Source organism: Benincasa hispida, chromosome 2, assembly GCF_009727055.1.
Source record: "Benincasa hispida cultivar B227 chromosome 2, ASM972705v1, whole genome shotgun sequence".
Lineage (NCBI taxonomy): Eukaryota > Viridiplantae > Streptophyta > Magnoliopsida > Cucurbitales > Cucurbitaceae > Benincasa > Benincasa hispida.
In genome coordinates this window covers 55,887,573-55,907,098 of record NC_052350.1, presented here as the reverse complement: position 1 = coordinate 55,907,098, position 19,526 = coordinate 55,887,573, and positions in this window count along the sequence as shown.

Sequence of the window (19,526 nt, the reverse complement as noted above, 5' to 3'; positions counted from 1 at the left end):
AGAACGAAAACCCTAGTCCCTATATTAAACAACTGTAACATGTGTACAATATTACAGTAACACCCTAAAACAGACGGGTTACAAGATCTTTGTCCTTTAATGGCTGAGCAGATGCCCAGAGTTATTCTCCTGAGGATTTAACCGCCTACTACGGAAAGGAAAATATTGAAAATGGGGTGAGCTCTTAGCGTAGTGAGTGACTTAAGAAAGATAACTGATTCTCATGCAAAAGTCTCCAATAAAAAGTTTTAACTAAATTATAAAACTTCTTACAGTAACCTCGTACTTACAGTATAAAACATTTTTCCAGCATTAAAACATATAAAGACTTTAATCATTAAAACATTAAAACAGTTTCTTAATTGAGAATACGCCTGCTGTGGTTAAAAATCCCAAAACACCAACTGGCTAGTCAAGAGAGAACCCTTTTGCTCAATCTTTGACTCCAAACTCCTTACCGTGCACGTGGCCATACTAAGTACCGTCATACCTTAGTACTTTGCTCAGATACCTCTCAAAACTTGTCCTTCGGTATCGAGCTATAGATACCTTCTCAAATGTCCTTCGTATTCAAGTTGGTCAGATACCTTCTCGAATGTACTTCGGGTACCAAGTTGGGCCAGATACCTTCTAAAATGTCCTTGGTATCAAGTTGGGCGGAACCTTTCAAAATGTCCTTCGGTAATCGCGTTATAAGTAAAACTACGTCTTAAATGACTTCTCTTTTAAAGCATTTAAAGTATAACACATATAAAAAAACATGGCTTTAAAAAGATACTAACGCTATCTGGGTGTATTTAACACACATTAAATAGCTTTTCAATAAATTTTCCCATACATGGCAGGCGTTTAAACCAAATTCATGGTTTGCTTGGAAATCTACTTTTATTAAACTAGCTGGCTGAGAAAATCTCTTTTAAAACATGATTTCATTTGTAAAAACATGTAAATGCTTTAGTCAAAATTTAGTCCACTCACCTCGATCGTTTAGGAACTTTTCACTCTATGAAGTCCTTGTTTGCCTCGGGCTCCCTTTAACCCCCATTGAATCCATATTCAATTTACAACTCAGATTTCTCATAGTTCTAAGCCTTATTCGATGATACTTCCTTCTACAAACATGTTTAAAAATATCTTTTTGAAACTTACCCTAAAGTATTGAGCTCAGAAACCTTGTGATTTGGCCGAATCACAAAAATCTCCAAGACTGCCCAAGCATTACCCGGACAGCCTGACCCCTCTGATTTTTCTCATTTTCCAGCCCGATTCCCTATAGAGCTTCTTCTCCAGCACCCACCCTGGAAAACTCTTTCAGAGCTTTCAGGTTGGTTTTGGAAATCACTCCAAACGCATATGAGTATATTAGGGAGAGAACTCCTCATTCCAAGTTGATGCTGTCTTTCAGACTTTACTGTCTACTGCGTCCCCCTTGAAGCTTATTGATCAATGCATGGATTTTGCTATCAACGCAATGTTAACTCAGCTTTCCCACTCTTTTTAATGTCCTTTTTGGCCCATATTTATAGGCGTTCCAAAACACTTCTAGAGAGTACAACATCAATCCTTGGCTGTCATGTCAAGTGTTATCTCTCACCACTAGTCAATGTAATGTTCAATCAACGCAAACTTTAGGATTGTTCCTTTTCCTACATAGGCCAACGCATGGGGCTTTCTTCCTTCAACCGCCATACCACCCTTCACAACGCATCCATTCACATAAGTTTATACTTAGACCAGAAGTTGTGTCAAGTTTTTTCCAAAAGTCAAGTGCCAAATATTCCTCTTTCTTCTAATTTTCCACCCTTTCTCTACCAATTAAACACTAGTTTTCCATATTCAACCGTACTGCACCACGCTGGGAGTAGGGAACATTCGATAGGAATTAGGGTGTTAGGTATAAATAATACCTTATATGGGCCAGAGATGATCAAAAGTTGGACTGAGGGAGCACAATATCGATAAGTAGAAACCCAAAGATTACGTTCTTTTCAGTGACTGCTTGACCTTTGTGCCAGAATTCTAATCCACACAAGTACAAAACTCCTTTTCAAGATTACATAATGAACCTTTTGGACAAATTCGTTCAAATTTAGACTTCACCACATTCGAAAACTAAACCAAGATCGTTCTTTTCCCAGACTCTCTTTTGAGGGCCTTTTTGTGCCAAGATGGTCCAGCAAGGTACAAACTCCTTTCCAAGATTCATAAGTAACATTTTCAACCATACTTCGTCAAATTAAATTGTGAGATATGCCACAAGTGGAACCCAAAGTTCGTTCCTTTTCGGACTCGGATTCACCTTTTAATTCAAAGTTCGTCCGCGAAAGGAGAAAACTACCTTTTCAGGGTTCAATAAGTCCCTTTTCAACAAATTTTGGCGAGATTTTACTTGAGAGAACATTTCGACAAGTAGAAACCCAAAGTTCGGTCGCTTTCAAACTCTATTCTCAACCTTTGTGTTAGAAGTTTGTCTACACAAGTACAAAACTCCTTTTCAAGGTTCATAAGTACCTTTTGGGCCAAATTGTCGAAATTAGACTTGGAGCACATTTCTATAAGTAGAAAAGCCCAAAGTTGTGCGTTTTGCAGACCACTGTCTTGACCGTTTGTGCCAAAGTTCGTGAACACAGAAATACTATTTCCAGGTTCATAAAGTACCTTTGGGCCAGAGATGGTCGAATGTGGACTAGGACACAAACCGACAAGTAGAAACAAAAATTCATCCTCTTTCGGACACTGTCCTTGACCTTTTGTAGCAAGTGTGGTCGTTCCACTTAAGTACAAAACTCATTTTCAGATATCATGCGTACCTTTCGGACCAAACTTCAGTTCAAATTTGGACTTTGGACACAATTGTTGAAAATTAGAAAAACCCAAAGTTCGTTCTTCTCAGACTCTCTTCTAACCGTTTTTGTGCCAAGAGGTCACAAAGGTACAAAACTTCTTTTCCTAGGTTCATAAGACCTTATGCACCATACTTCTTTCCAAATTGGAATTTTGATTCAGGCAGACTGTGGAGAGAGTGGAAAGCCCAAAGTGTCGTCCGTGTTTAAGACGTTGGTGCATTCACTTTCATTCCAAAGTTCGTCTGCAAAGGTAAGAAAAACTCCTTTCTATGGTTCATAAGTGCCTTTTTCAAACCAAATTTTGGCGAGATTTTGACTTGGAGAACATTTCGACAAGTTAAGAAACCCAAAGTTCGTCACTTTCGAAGCTCTTTCTCGACCTTTGTGCCGAAGTTTGTCCACACAATACAAAACTTCCTTTCTAGTTTCATAAGTACCTTTTGGCCAAAGTTTTGTCAAAATTTAGGACTGGAGCCAATTTCGAAAGTAGAACCCAAAGTTCATCCTTTTTCGAGACATTGTGTCTTGGACCGTTTGTAGCCAAAGTTCGCTTCACACAGGTAAAAAAACTCCTTTTCCAGAGTTCATAATACTTTTGGGCCAGAGATCGTCGAAAGTAGGACTAGGAGCACATTCAAATAATGTAGAACCTTGAAGTTCGTCCTTTTCGAAACACTATCTTGACCTTTTGTGCCAAAAGTTCTCCACAGGACAAGACTCCTTTTTCAAGATCATATGTACTTTTGGACCAAATCGGTTCAAATTTGGACTTGGAACCACATTTTTAAAATTTGAAACCAAGTTCGTATTTGGAGATTCTCATTTTACTTTTTCGATGTCAATAATGGTTACTCTTTTTATATTCATAAGTAACCTTATGCATCGTACTTTGTCCAAATTAGGAAATTGACACATTTCGATGAGTGGCAAGTTGCTTTTCGAACTCTGGTTCTGAACCTTTTATTCCAAAGTTTGTCCACAAGGTACAAAACTACTTTTAGGTTTTCATAAGTGCCCTTTCAACCAACTCGTCCAAAATTTTGACTTGGAGAACAATTTTGACAAAGTAGAGAACCCAAAGTTCGTTTTTCGAACTCTTTCTCGACCTTTTGTGCCAATTTCGTCCAACAAGTACAAAAAGCCTTCCTAGTTCAAAGTACCTTTTGGCCAAAATTCAGTCGAAATTTTGAACTTTGGAGCACATTTCATAAGTACCAATCCAAAGTTTCGTGAAAAACAGGTAAAAAAAAAACTTTCCTTTTCCCCATGAAGTACCTTTTGGGACGAGATTGTCGAAAGTTGGATAGGACACTTTCGTAAAGTAGAAACCCAAAGTTCGTCCTTTTTGAACAGCTTCTTGACCTTTTGTGCCAACGTTCTCCACACAATACAAAACTCCTTTCAAAGATTCATATATACCTTTTGGACCAGACATTGTTCAAAATTTGGACTTGAACCACATTTCGAAAAACTAAAAAACCCAAATTCATTCTTCTCGGGACTCTCTTTACTTGTGTAAAAGATGGTCCACAAAGGTACAAAACTTCCTTTTGCAGGATTTAATAAGTACCATTGAACATACTTCGTCCAAATTTTGAATTTGAGCAGCATTTCGACAAGTGGAAACCAATGTTCGTCCTTTTTAGACTCGGTCTTGACCTTTTATTCTTAATTTTCATCCACAAGCATACAAAATCTCTTTCTAAGGGTTCACCAAGTGGCCTTTTAAACCAAACTTCGTCCATATTTTGACTTGGAAGAACATTTCAGATAGTAAGAAGCGAAGTGTCGTGTTTCGAACCTTTTTTCGACCTTTGTGCCAAATTCATTCCACACCAAGCTACACAACTCCTTTCCTAGTTCATTAAGTACTTTTGGCCAAGAGTTCGTCGAAAATTTTGTACTTAGAAGCACATTCGATAAGTACAAACCCAAAGTTGTCATTTCGGATCATAGTACTATGACGTTTGTGCATATGTCAACAGGTAGAAAACTAATTTCCAGGTTATAAGACCTTTCGCCGAGATAATCATCGAAAATTTGGACTACGACACGATATATCTATTAAGTAGAAACTTAAAGTTTGATTTATGAACACATGTTTAACTTATGTCCAACATCTACCTCAATAGGTAACAAAACTCCTTTCACAAAATTATGTACCTTTTGGACCATACTTCGTTAAATTTTGGCTTGGATCACATTCGAAAATTAGAAACCAAAGTTTGTTTTTCCTGGACTCTCTTTTGACCTTTATCTGCCAAATGGTCCACAAAGCCTACAAAAACTTCTTTCAGATAAAGTTCTTTATGAACCATACGTTTGTCCATATGATTGAGAATTACGACAAGTGGAAAACCAAAGTTCGATTCCTTTCGGACTCGGTCTTGACTTTTATCAAAGTTGTCCAAAAGTACAACCCTTTCTAGGGTTCATAAGTGCCTTTTAACAAAACCTCGTCCACATTTTGACTTGGAGAACATTTCGACAAGTAGAAACCAAAGTCGTCAGCTTTCGAACTCTTGTGCGACTTTTTGTGCAAAGTTCGTTTAACAAGTCACAACTCTTTCCTTAGGGTTCATTAATACCTTTTGGCCAAAGTTGTCGAAATTTGGACATTTCGATAAAGTAGAAACCAAGTTCGTCCTTTTCGAACACTATCTTGACCTGTTTGTGATAAAGTTCGTGCATACAGTAGAAAACTCCTTCCAGGGTCTTCATATAGTACCTTTTCGGCTAGAGAGTTGTTACACACAGTACAAAAACTCCTTTCAAGGTTTCATAATACCTTTGAACCAGTACTTGTCCAAATTGAATTTGAGCAGATTTTGACAAGTGGAAACTCAAAGTTCGTCCTTTTCGGGTTCGGTCTTCCCACCTTTTCTTTCCAATGTTCATTCACAAAGGTACAAAACTCCTTTCTAGGGTTTCATAAGTGCTTTTTCAACAAAACTTCTTCCAGTTTGAACTTGGAGAACATTTTGACAATTAGAAACCAAATGTCGTCGCTTTCGATCTCTTTTCTCGACCTTTTTTGACAAAGTTCGTTCACACAAGCTACAAAATTCCTTCCTGGTTATCATTAAGTACCCTTTGGGCCAAAGCTCGTCGAACTTTGGCTTTGGAACATTTCGATAAGTAGAAACCCAAAAGTTCGTCCTTTTTGGGACACTGTCTTGACCTTTGTTGCCATAGTTCGTGCACAGTATGTAGAAAAATCCTTTCCAGGTTTCATAACTACCTTTGGGCCAGAGATCGTCCGAAATTGGACAAGTAGCACATTTCGATAAAGTTAGAAACCCAAAGTTCGTTCTTTTCCGACACTGTCTTGACCTTTGCACCAAAAGTTTCTTTCACAAAGGTACAAAAACTCCTTTTCAAGATTCCTATGTTACTTTTGCCAAATTCGTTCAAATTTTGACTTGACCAACATTTTCAAAAACTTGAGACCCAAAGTTCGTACTTCTCGACTCTTCTTTGACTTTTGTGCCAAATATGGTCCACAAAGGCACAAAACTGCCTTTCCGGCATTATAAGTACCTTTGAACCATACTTTTGTCCAAATTTGGAATTGAAACCATTTCGGACAAGTGAAACCAAAAGTTCATACTTTTTCGGACTCAAGTCTTGACCTTTATTCCCAAAGTTTGTCCCAAAGTACAAAATCCTTTTAGGGTTCATAGCGCCTTTCAACAAAACTTTCATCCAAATTTTTACTTAGAGAAATTTTGACAAGTAGAAACTCAAAGTTCGTCGCTCCGAACTCTTTGGCTTTTGTGCCATGGTTTGTCCCACATAAGTACAAACTCCGTTTACAGTTCATAAGTTGTCACACCCCGCTTCATGACCACCCTCGAGCCTGAAGAAAGCATGACTGACACACAGTTATTCAAACCCCTTGTTGGGGCACTTATTGCCTAAATAACTCTTGCAGAAATAACCCTGATACCAGATGAAACAATTTCAACACCAACTGATTTAAGTCAGTGAGGCAAAACAACAACTGATTAAAAGTAGGCCCATTTTAATTAAAACAATTGTAATTTTATACAACTTCAAGACTAACAAACAAAGTTACAACAACAACTGTAAAACCCTAAAGTGTAACTGTGCATGTGGCAGCCTTGAACCATTAGCAACCCTGGAACCTTCTCACCTTTCGCACTTGGAAGAAAACGTGAAATAACATAATGAGCTCATAAAGCTCAGTGAGGGTAAGCAACTTTTATAGTCTATTTCAACTAATAAAATAAACAAGCATATCACGAAACACGAGGTACATTCAAACCCTCAACTTTGAAAGAGTTCTGGTCTCAACTTCTATCTACGTTGCACGGTAGATAGCTAAACTGATAACTACTGGAATGAGTATGACTGCTCTACCGTACACATATGTAGAAGATAACTGCCTACTAGATACACGCTTACTTCTTTACATTCCCTCTGTCTCCTATGTGTACATAGCTCCCAGGCTCAATGGCTCGAGAAGCTAGGCCCGTCGGCCCTCTGACCATCCGTACAAGGATCTCCACAGGCTCAGGAACTAGAACTTCTCATGTCCCCTGACATCCGTGAGTTTTTGCTTAACGGGCTCAGGCCACTAGGTTCTATTTGGACCCTCTGACCATCCCGATAAAAAAATCCTGCATTTCACACTAGATACTCATCGCATAACCTAAACATAAAATTTACTCTAAAAGATATGCTTTAAGACTTAAAGAAAAGTACCACTCACCTTGGTCGTTTAGGAACTTTTCTCTCTAGAGTTCCTTGGTCTTTCTCGGGGCTCCTCTTCTGAACCTGTAATTTCTAGATTCAACTTAAAGCTCCAATACTACTTCATAGTTATAGGCTTATCTCAAGTTACTTCCTTCTACAATATGCTCTAAAATGTTCAGGAAAGCTTAACCTCAAAATCTTAGAATCATAACTTCTTGTGGTTTGGCTGGAAACATTAAACATTCAAGACTGGCTCAGCTTACCCGAACAGATCTGACCCCTCGGTCTTGTCCTCCTCTCAGCCATGATTCCATTAGAGCTTTCTTCTCCGGCAGCCCCACCATAAAAATAGACTCTTTTAGCTTCTGATGCTGTTAGAATCACATCAAATTGCACGAGTATTCTGGGGAAACTCCTTTTCCAAGTTTGATACTACTTTCTGACTTTCTGTCCGACAGCATCTCCCCTCTGGAATCTCTTGACCAACGCATGGTCTTACATCAACGCATAGCCCCTTCCTAAATTACACTCCTTCCTTTATGCCTTTTGAAGGAATTGAGTCCTCCATATGAATCCTATAGCCCTATTTATAGGCATCCAAAAGGCTTTCCAAAGGTTGACACGTCCTCATCCAAGTGTTTCCCTAGCGATTGCCAACCTCTGCCCTTTCCACCTCCTGCTTGAGGTGTCTTACCTCACACCATCAACGCAATGTTGGGTATCCTTCTCCTGCATAGCCAACGCATGCGGACCAAATTTTGAATGTCTCCTCATGCATCTACCTCAAATTCTTAAGGCTTTAAAATATTCTTTCAACAAGCCATTGTTAGGATGACGTCCTCTATATGAGCTCATCCTACTTTCCTGGGTTCATAACTACCTTTTGAACAAATCGTCCAACTTATTTATAGTCATAGTAGACTTCCACTTGTAGAAATCAAAATGTTCGTCCTTCTCGACTCTTTCTTGACTTTTGTGCCTTAAGTTCATCCACAATGTACAAAACTACTTTCTATGGTTCATAAGTACCTTTTGAACCAAACTAGTCCAAATTTTTAGTTATAGCAGACTTCCACTTGTAGGAAATCCAATGTCGTCCTTTTCGAACTCTTTCTAACCTTTTATGCCTAACTTCGTTCACAAAAGTACAAAAAACTACTTTCTAGGGTTACATAAGTACCTTTTGGATTCAAACTTCGGTCAAAACTTTTAGTCATAGCAGACTTCCACTTAAGAAAATTTAAGTTCGTCCTTTTCGGACTCTTTTTCGACTTTGTGCCTTAATTTCGTCTACAATAGTACAAAACAACTTTCCAGGTGTCATAAGTACCTTTTGAATGAAAAACGTTCCAAATTTTTAGTCGATAGCAGACTCCACTTGTAAATTCCTAATGTTTTGTCCTTTCGGACTCTTTCTCGACCTTTTGTGCCTAAGTTCGTCCACAATGGTACAAAAACTACTTTCTAGGTACATAAGTTACTGTTTTGGACCATACTTCGTCAAAATTTTTAGTCATAGCAGACTTCCACTTGTAGAAATCCAAGTTTGGTTCTTTTCAGACTCTTTCTCGACCTTTTGTGCCTAAGTTCGTCCACAATGGTACCAACGTACATTTCTAGGTTCATAATACCTTTTGAACCAAACTTCGTCCAAACTTTTAGACATAGCAGACTTCCACTTGTAGAAATTCCTAGTTCTTCTTTCAGACTCTTTTTCGACCTTTTTGTACCCTAAGTTTCGCCAATGGTACAAAACTACTTTTCAGGGTTCATAGGTAAGTTTTGAACAACTTCGTTCAAAAGTTTTTTTTCATAGCGACTTCAACTTGTTTAAATCCAAGTTCGTCCTTTTCGACTCTTCTCTGACGTTTTTGTGCCGATAGTTCATCCACAATGGTTACAAAACACTTTCCAGGATTCATAAGTTCCTTCTGAACCAAATTATCGGTCCAATTTTTTAGTCATAGCAGACTTCCACTTGGTAGAAATTCAAGTTCATTCTTTTCGACTCTTCTCGACCTAATGATTCCTAAGGTTTCGTCCACAATGGTACAAAACAACTTTCTAGGGTTTCATAAGTACCTTTTGAACCAAACTTTCGTCCCAAATTTTAGTCATAGTTGACTCCATTAGTAGAAATCAAAGTTCGTATTCTTCTCGCGACCTTTCTCGACTTTTGTGGCCTAAGTTCAATCACAAGGTACAAACTACTTTTCAGGGTTCATAAGTAACAAAGTTCGTTCTTTTTGACTTCTCGACCTTTTGTGCCAAAGTTCGTCCACAATAGTACAAACAATTTCCAAGGTTCATAAGTAAGCTTTGAACCAAACTTCGTCGAATTTTTTAGTCATAGTAGACATCCACTTGTAGAAATCCAAAGTTGTCCTTCTTCGGACTCTTTCTCGACCTTGTGCCTAAGTTCGTCCACAGTGGCACTAAACTCCTTTCCAGGGTTCATAGTACCTTTTGAAACCAAACTCGTCCAAATTTTTATCATAGCAGACTCCACTTGAGGAAATCGAAAAGTTCATACCTTTTCAGACTCTTTCTTGACCTTTGTTTCTAAGTTCATCCACAATGGTACCAAAAACTACTTTCCAGGGTTATAAATATCTTTTTTTGAACCAAGCTTCGTCAAAATTTTTAGTCATAGTTAACGTCCACTTTTAGAAATCAAAAGTTTGTTCTTTTCGACACTTTCTCGACCTTCTATGCCTAAGTTCGTCCATAATGGTACAAACTACTTACTTTTCAGGGTTCATAAGTACTTCTTAACCAAACTTTATCAAAAATTTTAAGTCATAGCGACTTCCACTTGTAGAATCCAAAGTTTATCCTTTTCGAATTCTTTCTCGACCTTTTTTGTCTTAGTCGTCCACAATTGTACAAAACTAGCTTTCCTGGATTCATAAAAATCTTTATGAACCAAAACTTAGTAGAAATTTTGTAGTCATAGCAGACTTTCACTTGTAGAAATCCAAAGTTCGTTCTTTTCGGACTCTTTCTCAACCTTTTGTCCTAGTTCGTCCACATCGTTACAAAAACTATTTCCAGGGTTATAATTTTACCTTTTTGAACCAAACTTCTGTCAAAATTTTTTCATAGCAGACTTCACTAGTGGAAATCCAAAGTTCGTTCTTTTCGGAATCTTTCTCACCTTTGTGCCTAAGTTTGTCCACTATTGCGTTACAAAATAGTTTCTAGAATTCATAGTACCTTTTGGACGAAAACTTCGTCGAAATTTTAAGTCATAGCAGACTCCACTTGTAGAAATCAAAAGTTCGTCTTTTTGGACTCTTTCTCACCTTTCGTATCTAATTCGTCCACAATGTACAAAACTGCTTTCATTGAGTTGTAAAGTACCTTTTGAACTAAAACTTGTCGTCCAAATTATTAGTCATAGCATATTTCCATTTGTAGAATCCAAAGTTCGCTCTTTTCGAACTCTTTCTCGACCTTTTGTGCCCTAAGTTGTCCACAATGGTATCAAAAATTGCTTTCAGGTTTATAATTAGCTTTTGAACCAAACTTCATCCAAATTTTTAGTCATAGCAGTCTTCCACTTGTAGAAATTCAAAGTTCGTTCTTTTCGGACTTCTTTCTACGACATTCGCTGCCTAAATCGTTCAACAATAATACAAAACTGATTTTCCAGGGTTCATAATTTTACTTTTTTGAACCAAACGTCGTCAAATATTTACAAGAGACTTCCACTTGTAGAAATTCAAAGTTCTCCTTTTCGGACTGTTTTCGCTTTTTTTTTTTCCTAAGTTGCCACAATGGTACAAAATTACTTTTTAGGGTTCATAAGCATCCTTTGAACCAAACTTTCGTTCAAATATTTAGTCATTAGCAACTCCATTTGTAGAAATCCAAAGTTCGTCCTTTCGGACTCTTCTTGACCTTTTGTGCCTAAGTTTCGTCCACAATGGTACAAATACTTTTCAGGGTCATAAGTACCTTTTGAAACAACTTTTCGTCCAATTTTAGTCATAGCAGACTTCCACTTGTAGAAATCCAAAGTTCGTCCTTTTTGGGAACTCATTCTTGTCCTTTTGGATTTCTACAAGTGGAAGTCTGCTATGACAAAATTGGACGAAGTTTTGTTTCAAAAGGTACTTATGAACCCTGAAGTAGTTTTGTACCATTGTTGGACGAACTTAGGCACAAAAAGGTCAAGAAAGAGTCCGAAAAGGACGAACTTTGGATTTCTACAAATGGAAGTTTGCTATGACTAAATATTTGAACGAAGTTTGGTTCAAAAGGTGCTTATGAACCCTAAAAAGTAATTTTGTACCATTGTGGACAACTTAGGAACAAAAAGACGAGAAACAGTCCGAAAAGGAAGAACTTTGAATTTCTACAAGTGGAAGTCTGCTATGATTAAATATTTGGACGACGTTTGGTTCAAAAGGTACTTATGAACCCTGGAAATCAGTTTTGTATTATTGTTGACGATTTAGGCACGAAATGTCGAGAAAGAGTCCGAAAAGAACGAACTTTGAATTTCTACAAGTGGAAGACTGCTATGACTAAAAATTTGGATGAAGTTTGGTTCAAAAGCTAATTATAAACCTGGAAAGCAATTTTGTACCATTGTGGACGAACTTAGGCACAAAAGGTCGAGAAAGAGTTCGAAAAGAGCGAACTTTGGATTCCTACAAATGGAAATATGCTATGACTAATAATTTGGACGAAGTTTAGTTCAAAAGGTACTTATCAACTCATGAAAGCAGTTTTGTACCATTGTGGACGAATTAGATACGAAAGGTCGAGAAAGAGTCCAAAAAGGACGAACTTTTGATTTCTACAAGTGGAAGTCTGCTATGACTAAAAATTTCGACGAAGTTTCGTCCAAAAGGTACTTATGAATTCTAGAAACTAGTTTTGTACCATAGTGGACAAACTTAGGCACAAAAGGTCGAGAAAGATTCCGAAAAGAACGAACTTTGGATTTCTACTAGTGGAAGTCTGCTATGACTAAAAATTTTGACGAAGTTTGGTTCAAAAGGTAAAATTATGAACCCTGGAAAATAGTTTTGTACCATTGTGGACGAACTTAGGAACAAAAGGTTGAGAAAGAGTCCGAAAAGAACGAACTTTGGATTTCTACAAGTGAAAGTCTGCTATGACTAAAAATTTCTACTAAGTTTGGTTCATAAGATTTTTATGAATCCAGGAAAGTAGTTTTGTACAATTGTGGACGAACTAAGACAAAAAAGGTCGAGAAAGAATTCGAAAAGGATAAACTTTGGATTTCTACAAGTGGAAGTCTGCTATGACTTAAAATTTTGATAAAGTTTGGTTTAAGAAGTACTTATGAACCCTGAAAAGTAGTTTTGTACCATTATGGACGAACTTAGGCATAGAAGGTCGAGAAAGTGTCCGAAAAGAACAAACTTTTGATTTCTAAAAGTGGACGTCTACTATGACTAAAAATTTTGACGAAGCTTGGTTCAAAAGATATTTATAACCCTGGAAAGTAGTTTTGTACCATTGTGGATGAACTTAGAAACAAAAGGTCAAGAAAGAGTCTGAAAAGGATGAACTTTCGATTTCTACAAGTGGAAGTCTGCTATGATTAAAAATTTGGACGAAGTTTGGTTCAAAAGGTACTTATGAACCCTGGAAAGGAGTTTAGTGCCATTGTGGACGAACTTAGGCACAAAAGGTCGAGAAAGAGTCCGAAAAGGACGAACTTTGGATTTCTACAAGTGGATGTCTACTATGACTAAAAAATTTCGACGAAGTTTGGTTCAAAAGTTACTTATGAACCTTGGAAATTAGTTTTGTACTATTGTGGACGAACTTTGGCACAAAAGGTCGAGAAAAGTCCAAAAAGAACGAACTTTGTTACTTATGAACCCTGAAAAGTAGTTTTGTACCATTGTGGATGAACTTAGGCACAAAAGGTCGAGAAAGAGTCCGAGAAGAACGAACTTTGAATTTCTACTAATGGAAGTCAACTATGACTAAAAATTTGGACGAAGTTTGGTTCAAAAGGTACTTATGAACCCTAGAAAGTTGTTTTGTACCATTGTGGACGAACTTAGGAATCATAGGTCGAGAAAGAGTCCGAAAGAATGAACTTTGAATTTCTACAAGTGGAAGTCTGCTATGACTAAAAATTTGGACGAAATTTGGTTCAGAAGGTACTTATGAATCCTGGAAAGTAGTTTTGTACCATTGTGGATGAACTACGGCACAAAACGTCGAGAAAGTGTCCGAAAAGGACGAACTTTGGATTAAACAAGTTGAAGTCTGCTATGAAAAAAAACTTTTGACGAAGTTTGGTTCAAAACTTACCTATGAACCCTGAAAAGTAGTTTTGTACCATTGTGGACAAACTTAGGTACAAAAGGTCGAAAAAGAGTCTGAAAGAACGAACTAGGAATTTCTACAAGTGGAAGTCTGCTATGTCTAAAAGTTTGGACGAAGTTTGGTTCAAAAGGTACTTATGAACCCTAGAAAGTAGTTTGTACCATTGTGGACGAACTTAGGCACAAAAGGTCGAGAAAGAGTCTGAAAAGAACAAACTTTGGATTTCTACAAGTGGAAGTCTGCTATGACTAAAAATTTTGACGAAGTATGGTCCAAAACATACTTATGTACCCTAGAAAGTAGTTTTGTACCATTGTGGACGAACTTAGGCACAAAAGGTCGAGAAAGAGTCCGAAAAGGACAAACATTGGAATTCTACAAGTGGAAGTCTGCTATGACTAAAAATTTGGACGATTTTTCATTCAAAAGGTACTTATGAACCCTGGAAAGTTGTTTTGTACTATTGTAGACGAAATTAGGCACAAAAGGTCGAAAAAGAGTCCGAAAAGGACGAACTTAAGATTTCTTAAAGTGGAAGTCTGCTATGACTAAAAGTTTTGACGAAGTTTGATCCAAAAGGTACTTATGTACCCTAGAAAGTAGTTTTGTACTTTTGTGAACGAAGTTAGGCATAAAAGGTTGAGAAAGAGTTCGAAAAGGACGAACATTGGATTTCTACAAGTGGAAGTCTGCTATAACTAAAAATTTGGACGTAGTTTGGTTCAAAAGGTACTTATGAACCATAGAAAGTAGTTTTGTACCATTGTGGATGAACTTAGGCACAAAAGGTCAAGAAAGAGTCCGAGAAGGACGAACATTTGATTTCTACAAGTGGAAGTCTACTATGACTATAAAGTTGGACGAAATTTGGTTCAAAAGGTAGTTATGAACCCAGGAAAGTAGGATGAGCTCATATAGAGGACGTCATCCTAACAATGGCTTGTTGGAAAGAAATTTTAAGCCTTAAGAATTTGAGGTAGATGCATGAGGAGACATACAAAATTTGGTCCCATGCGTTGGCTATGCAGGAGAAGGACACCCAACATTGCGTTGATGGTGTGAGGTGAAGACACCTCAAGCAGGAGGTGGAAAGGGCTAGAGGTTGGCAATCGCTAAGGGAAACACTTGGATGAGGACGTGTCAACCTTGGAAAGCCTTTGGATGCCTATAAATAGGGCTAAGGACTTCATATGAGGACTCAATTCTCTTCAAAGGACATAAAGAAGAGTGTATTAGGAGGAGGCTATGCGTTGATGGTAAGACCATGCGTTGGTCAAGAGATTCCAAGAGGGGAGATGCTGTCGGACAGAAAGGTCAGAAAGTAGTATCAACTTGGGAAAAGGAGTTCTCCCAGAATACTCGTGCATTTGATGTGATTCTAAAGCCATCAGAAAGCTAAAAGAGTCTAGTTTTTATGGTGGGGCTGCCGGAGAAGAAGCTCTATGGAATCTGGCTGGAGAAGGAGGACAAGACCGAGGGGTCGAGCTGTCGGGTAAGCTGAGCCAGTCTTGATGTTTTATGTTTCCAGCCAAACCACAAGAAGTTATGTCTAAGATTTTGAGGTAAGCTTCCTGAGACATTTTAGAGCATATTTGTAGAAGGAAGTAACTTGAGATAAAGCCTATAACTATGAGTAGTTTGAGCTTTAAGTTGAATCTAGAATTTAGGGTTCAGAAGAGGAGCCCGAGAAGACCAAGGAACTTCTAGAGAGAAAAGTTCCTAAACGACCAAGGTGAGTGGTACTTTTCTTTAAGTCTTAAAGCATATCTTTTAGAGTAAATTGTATATGTTTAGGTTATGAATGAGTATCTAGTGTGAGAATGAGATTTTTTTATCGGGATGGTCAGAGGGTCAATAGACCTAGTGCCTGAGCCCGTAAGCAAAAACTCACGGGATGGTCAGGGGACATGAGAAGTCTAGTTCCTGAGCCTGTGGGAGGATCCTTGTACGGGATGGTCAGAGGGCCGACGGGCCTAGCTTCTGAGCCTATGAGCTGGGAGCTATGTACACATAGGAGACAGAGGGAATGTAAAGAGTAAGCGTTGTATCTAGTAGCAGTTATCTATCTACCATATGTGTAGGTAGACAGCATACTCATTCCAGTTAGTTATCAGTTTAGCTATCTACCGTGCACGTAGATAGAAGTTGAGACCAGACTCTTTCAAAGTTGAGGTTTGAATGTAACCTCGTGTTCGTGATATGCTTGTTATTTATTAGTTGAAATAGACTATAAAAGTTGCTTACCACTCACTGAGCTTTATGAAGCTCATTATGTTATTTCACGTTTTTCTTCCCAAGTAGCGAAAGGTGAGAAGTTCCAGGGTGCTGCTAAGGTCAAGGCCTGCCACATGCCACAGTTACACTTCTAGGGTTTTACAGTTGTTGTTGTAACTTTGTTGTTAAGTCTTGAAGTTGTATAAACATTACATTGTTTTAATAAAATGGGCCTACTTAATCAGTTGTTGTTTGCCTCACTGACTTAATCAGTTGGTTGTTGAAATTGTTCATTGGTATCAGGGTTATTTCTGCAAGAGTTATTAGGCAATAAGTGCCAACAAAAGGGGTTGATAACTGTTGTCAGTCATGCCTTTCTCAGGCTCGGAGGGTGGTCTGAAGCGGGGTGTGACAACTTATGAACCTAGTAAAGGAGTTTTGTACTTATGTGGACAAACCATGGCACAAAAGGCCAAAGAGTTCGGAAGCGACGAACTTTGAGTTTCTACTTGTCAAAATTTCTCTAAGTAAAAATTTGGATGAAGTTTTGTTGAAAAGGCGCTTATGAACCCTAAAAAGGAATTTTGTACCTTTGTGGACAAACTTTGGAATAAAGGTCAAGACTGAGTCCGAAAAGTATGAACTTTGGGTTTCCACTTGTCGAAATGTTCTCAAATTCCAAATTTGGACAAAGTATGGTTCAAAAGGTACTTATAAATCCTGGAAAGGAGTTTTGTGCCTTTGTGGACCATATTTGGCACAAAAGGTCAAAAGAGAGTCCGAGAAGTACGAACTTTGGGTCTCAAGTTTTTGAAATGTGGTCCAAGTCAAAATTTGAACGAAGTTTGGTCCAAAAGTTACATAGGAATCTTGAAAAGGAGTTTTGTACCTTTGTGAAAGAACTTTGGTGCAAAAGGTCAAGACAGTGTCGGAAAAGAACGAACTTTGGGTTTCTACTTATCGAAATGTGCTACTTGTCCAAATTTCGACGATCTCTGGCCCAAAAGGTAGTTATGAAACCTGGAAAGGATTTTTCTACATATGTGCACGAACTATGGCACAAAGGTCAAGACAGTGTCCAAAAAGGACGAACTTTGGGTTTCTACTTATCGAAATGTGCTCCAAGCCCAAAGTTCGACGAGCTTTGGCCCAAATGGTACTTATGAACCTAGGAAAGGAATTTTGTACTTGTGTGAACGAACTTTGTCACAAAAGGTCGAGAAAGAGATCGAAAGCGACGAACATTTGGTTTCTAATTGTCAAAATGTTCTCCAAGTCAAAACGTGGAAGAAGTTTTGTTGAAAAGGCACTTATGAACCCTAGAAAGGAGTTTTGTACCTTTGTGAATGAACATTGGAAGAAAAGGTGAAGACCGAACCCGAAAAGGACGAACTTTGAGTTTCCACTTGTCAAAATCTGCTCAAATTCCAAATTTGGACGAAGTATGGTTCAAAAGGTACTTATGAAACCTTGAAAGGAGTTTTGTACTTGTGTGAACAATCTCTAGCCGAAAAGGTACTTATGAACCCTGGAAAGGAGTTTTCTACCTGTATGCACGAACTTTATCACAAACGGTCAAGATAGTGTTCGAAAAGGACGAACTTTGGGTTTCTACTTATCGAAATGTCCAAATTTCGACAAACTTTGGCCCAAAAGGTACTTATGAACCTAGGAAAGGAGTTGTGTACTTGTGTAAACGAACTTTGGCACAAAAAGTCGACAAAGAGTTCGAAAGCGACGAACTTTGGGTTTCTACTTGTCGAAATGTTCTCCAAGTCAAAATGTGGACGAGGTTTTGTTGAAAAGGCACTTATGAACCCTAGAAAGGAGTTTTGTACCTTTGTGGACGAACTTTGAAATAAAAGGTCAAGACCGAGTCCGAAAAGGATGAACTTTGGGTTTCCACTTGTCGAAATGTGCTCAAATTCTAAATTTGGACAAAGTATGGTTCAAAAGGAACTTATGAATTCTTGAAAGAAGTTTTGTAGCTTTGTGGACCATCTTTGGCAGAAAAGGTCAAAAGAGAGTCCAGGAAAAACAAACTTTGGGTTTCTAATTTTCGAAATGTGATCCAAGCCCAAATTTGAACGAAGTATGGTCCAAAAGGTACATATGAATCTTGGAAAGGAGTTTTGTACCTGTGAGGTAGATGTTTGGCACAAAAGGTCAAGACAGTGTCCGAAAAAAACGAACTTTAAGTTTCTACTTAAAGAAATGTGCTCGTAGTCCAAATTTTGATGATATCTGGCCGAAAGGTACTTATGAACCCTGGAAATTAGTTTTCTACCTGTGTGGACGAAGTTTGTCACAAACGGTCAAGACAATGTCCGAAAAGGACGAACTTTGGGTTTGTACTTATCGAAATGTGCTCTAAGTACAAATTTCGACGAACCTTGGCCCAAAAGGTACTTATGAACCTAGGAAAGGAGTTTTGTACTTGTGTGGATGAACTTTGGCACAAAAGGTCGAAAAAGAGTTCGAAAGCGACGAACTTTCGCTTTCTACTTATCGAAATGTTCTCCAAGTCAAAATATGGACGAAGTTTGGTTTAAAAGGCACTTGTGAACCCTAGAAAGGAGTTTTGTATGTTTGTGGATGAACATTAGAATAAAAGGTCAAGACCGAGTCTAAAAAGGACGAACATTGGCTTTCCACTTGTCGAAATGTGCTCAAATTCCAAATTTGGACGAAGTATGGTTCAAAAGGTACTTATAAATCCTGCAAAGGAGTTTTGTACCTTTGTGGACCATCTTTTACACAAAAGGTCAAAAGAGAGTCCGAGAAGAATGAACTTTGGGTTTTTAGTTTTCGAAATGTGGTTCAAGTCCAAATTTGAACAATGTCTGGTCCAAAAGGTATATATGAATCTTGAAAAGGAGTTTTGTACTTGTGTGGAAGAACGTTGGCACAAAAGGTCAAGACAGTGTCCAAAAAGGACGAACTTTGGGTTTCTACTTATCGAAATGTGCTCCTAGTCCAACTTTCGACAATCTCTGTCCCAAAAGGTACTTATGGGGAAAGGAGTTTTTTACCTGTTTTCACGAACTTTGGGATTGTACTTATCGAAATGTGCTCCAAGTTCAAATTTCGACGAATTTTGGCCCAAAAGGTACTTATGAACCTAGGAAAGGACTTTTGTACTTGTGTGGACGAAATTTGGCACAAAAGGTCGAGAAAGAGTTCGAAAGCAACGAACTTTGGGTTTCTACTTGTCAAAATGTTCTCCAAGTCAAAATTTGGACGAAGTTTGGTTGAAAAGGCACTTATGAAACCTAGAAAGGAGTTTTGTACCTTTGTGGACAAACTTTGGAATAAAAGGTTAGAACAGAGTTCGAAAAGGACGAACTTTGGGTTTCCACTCATCGAAATGTGCTCAAATTCCTAATTTGGACAAAGTACGATGCATAAGGTACTTATGAATCTAGA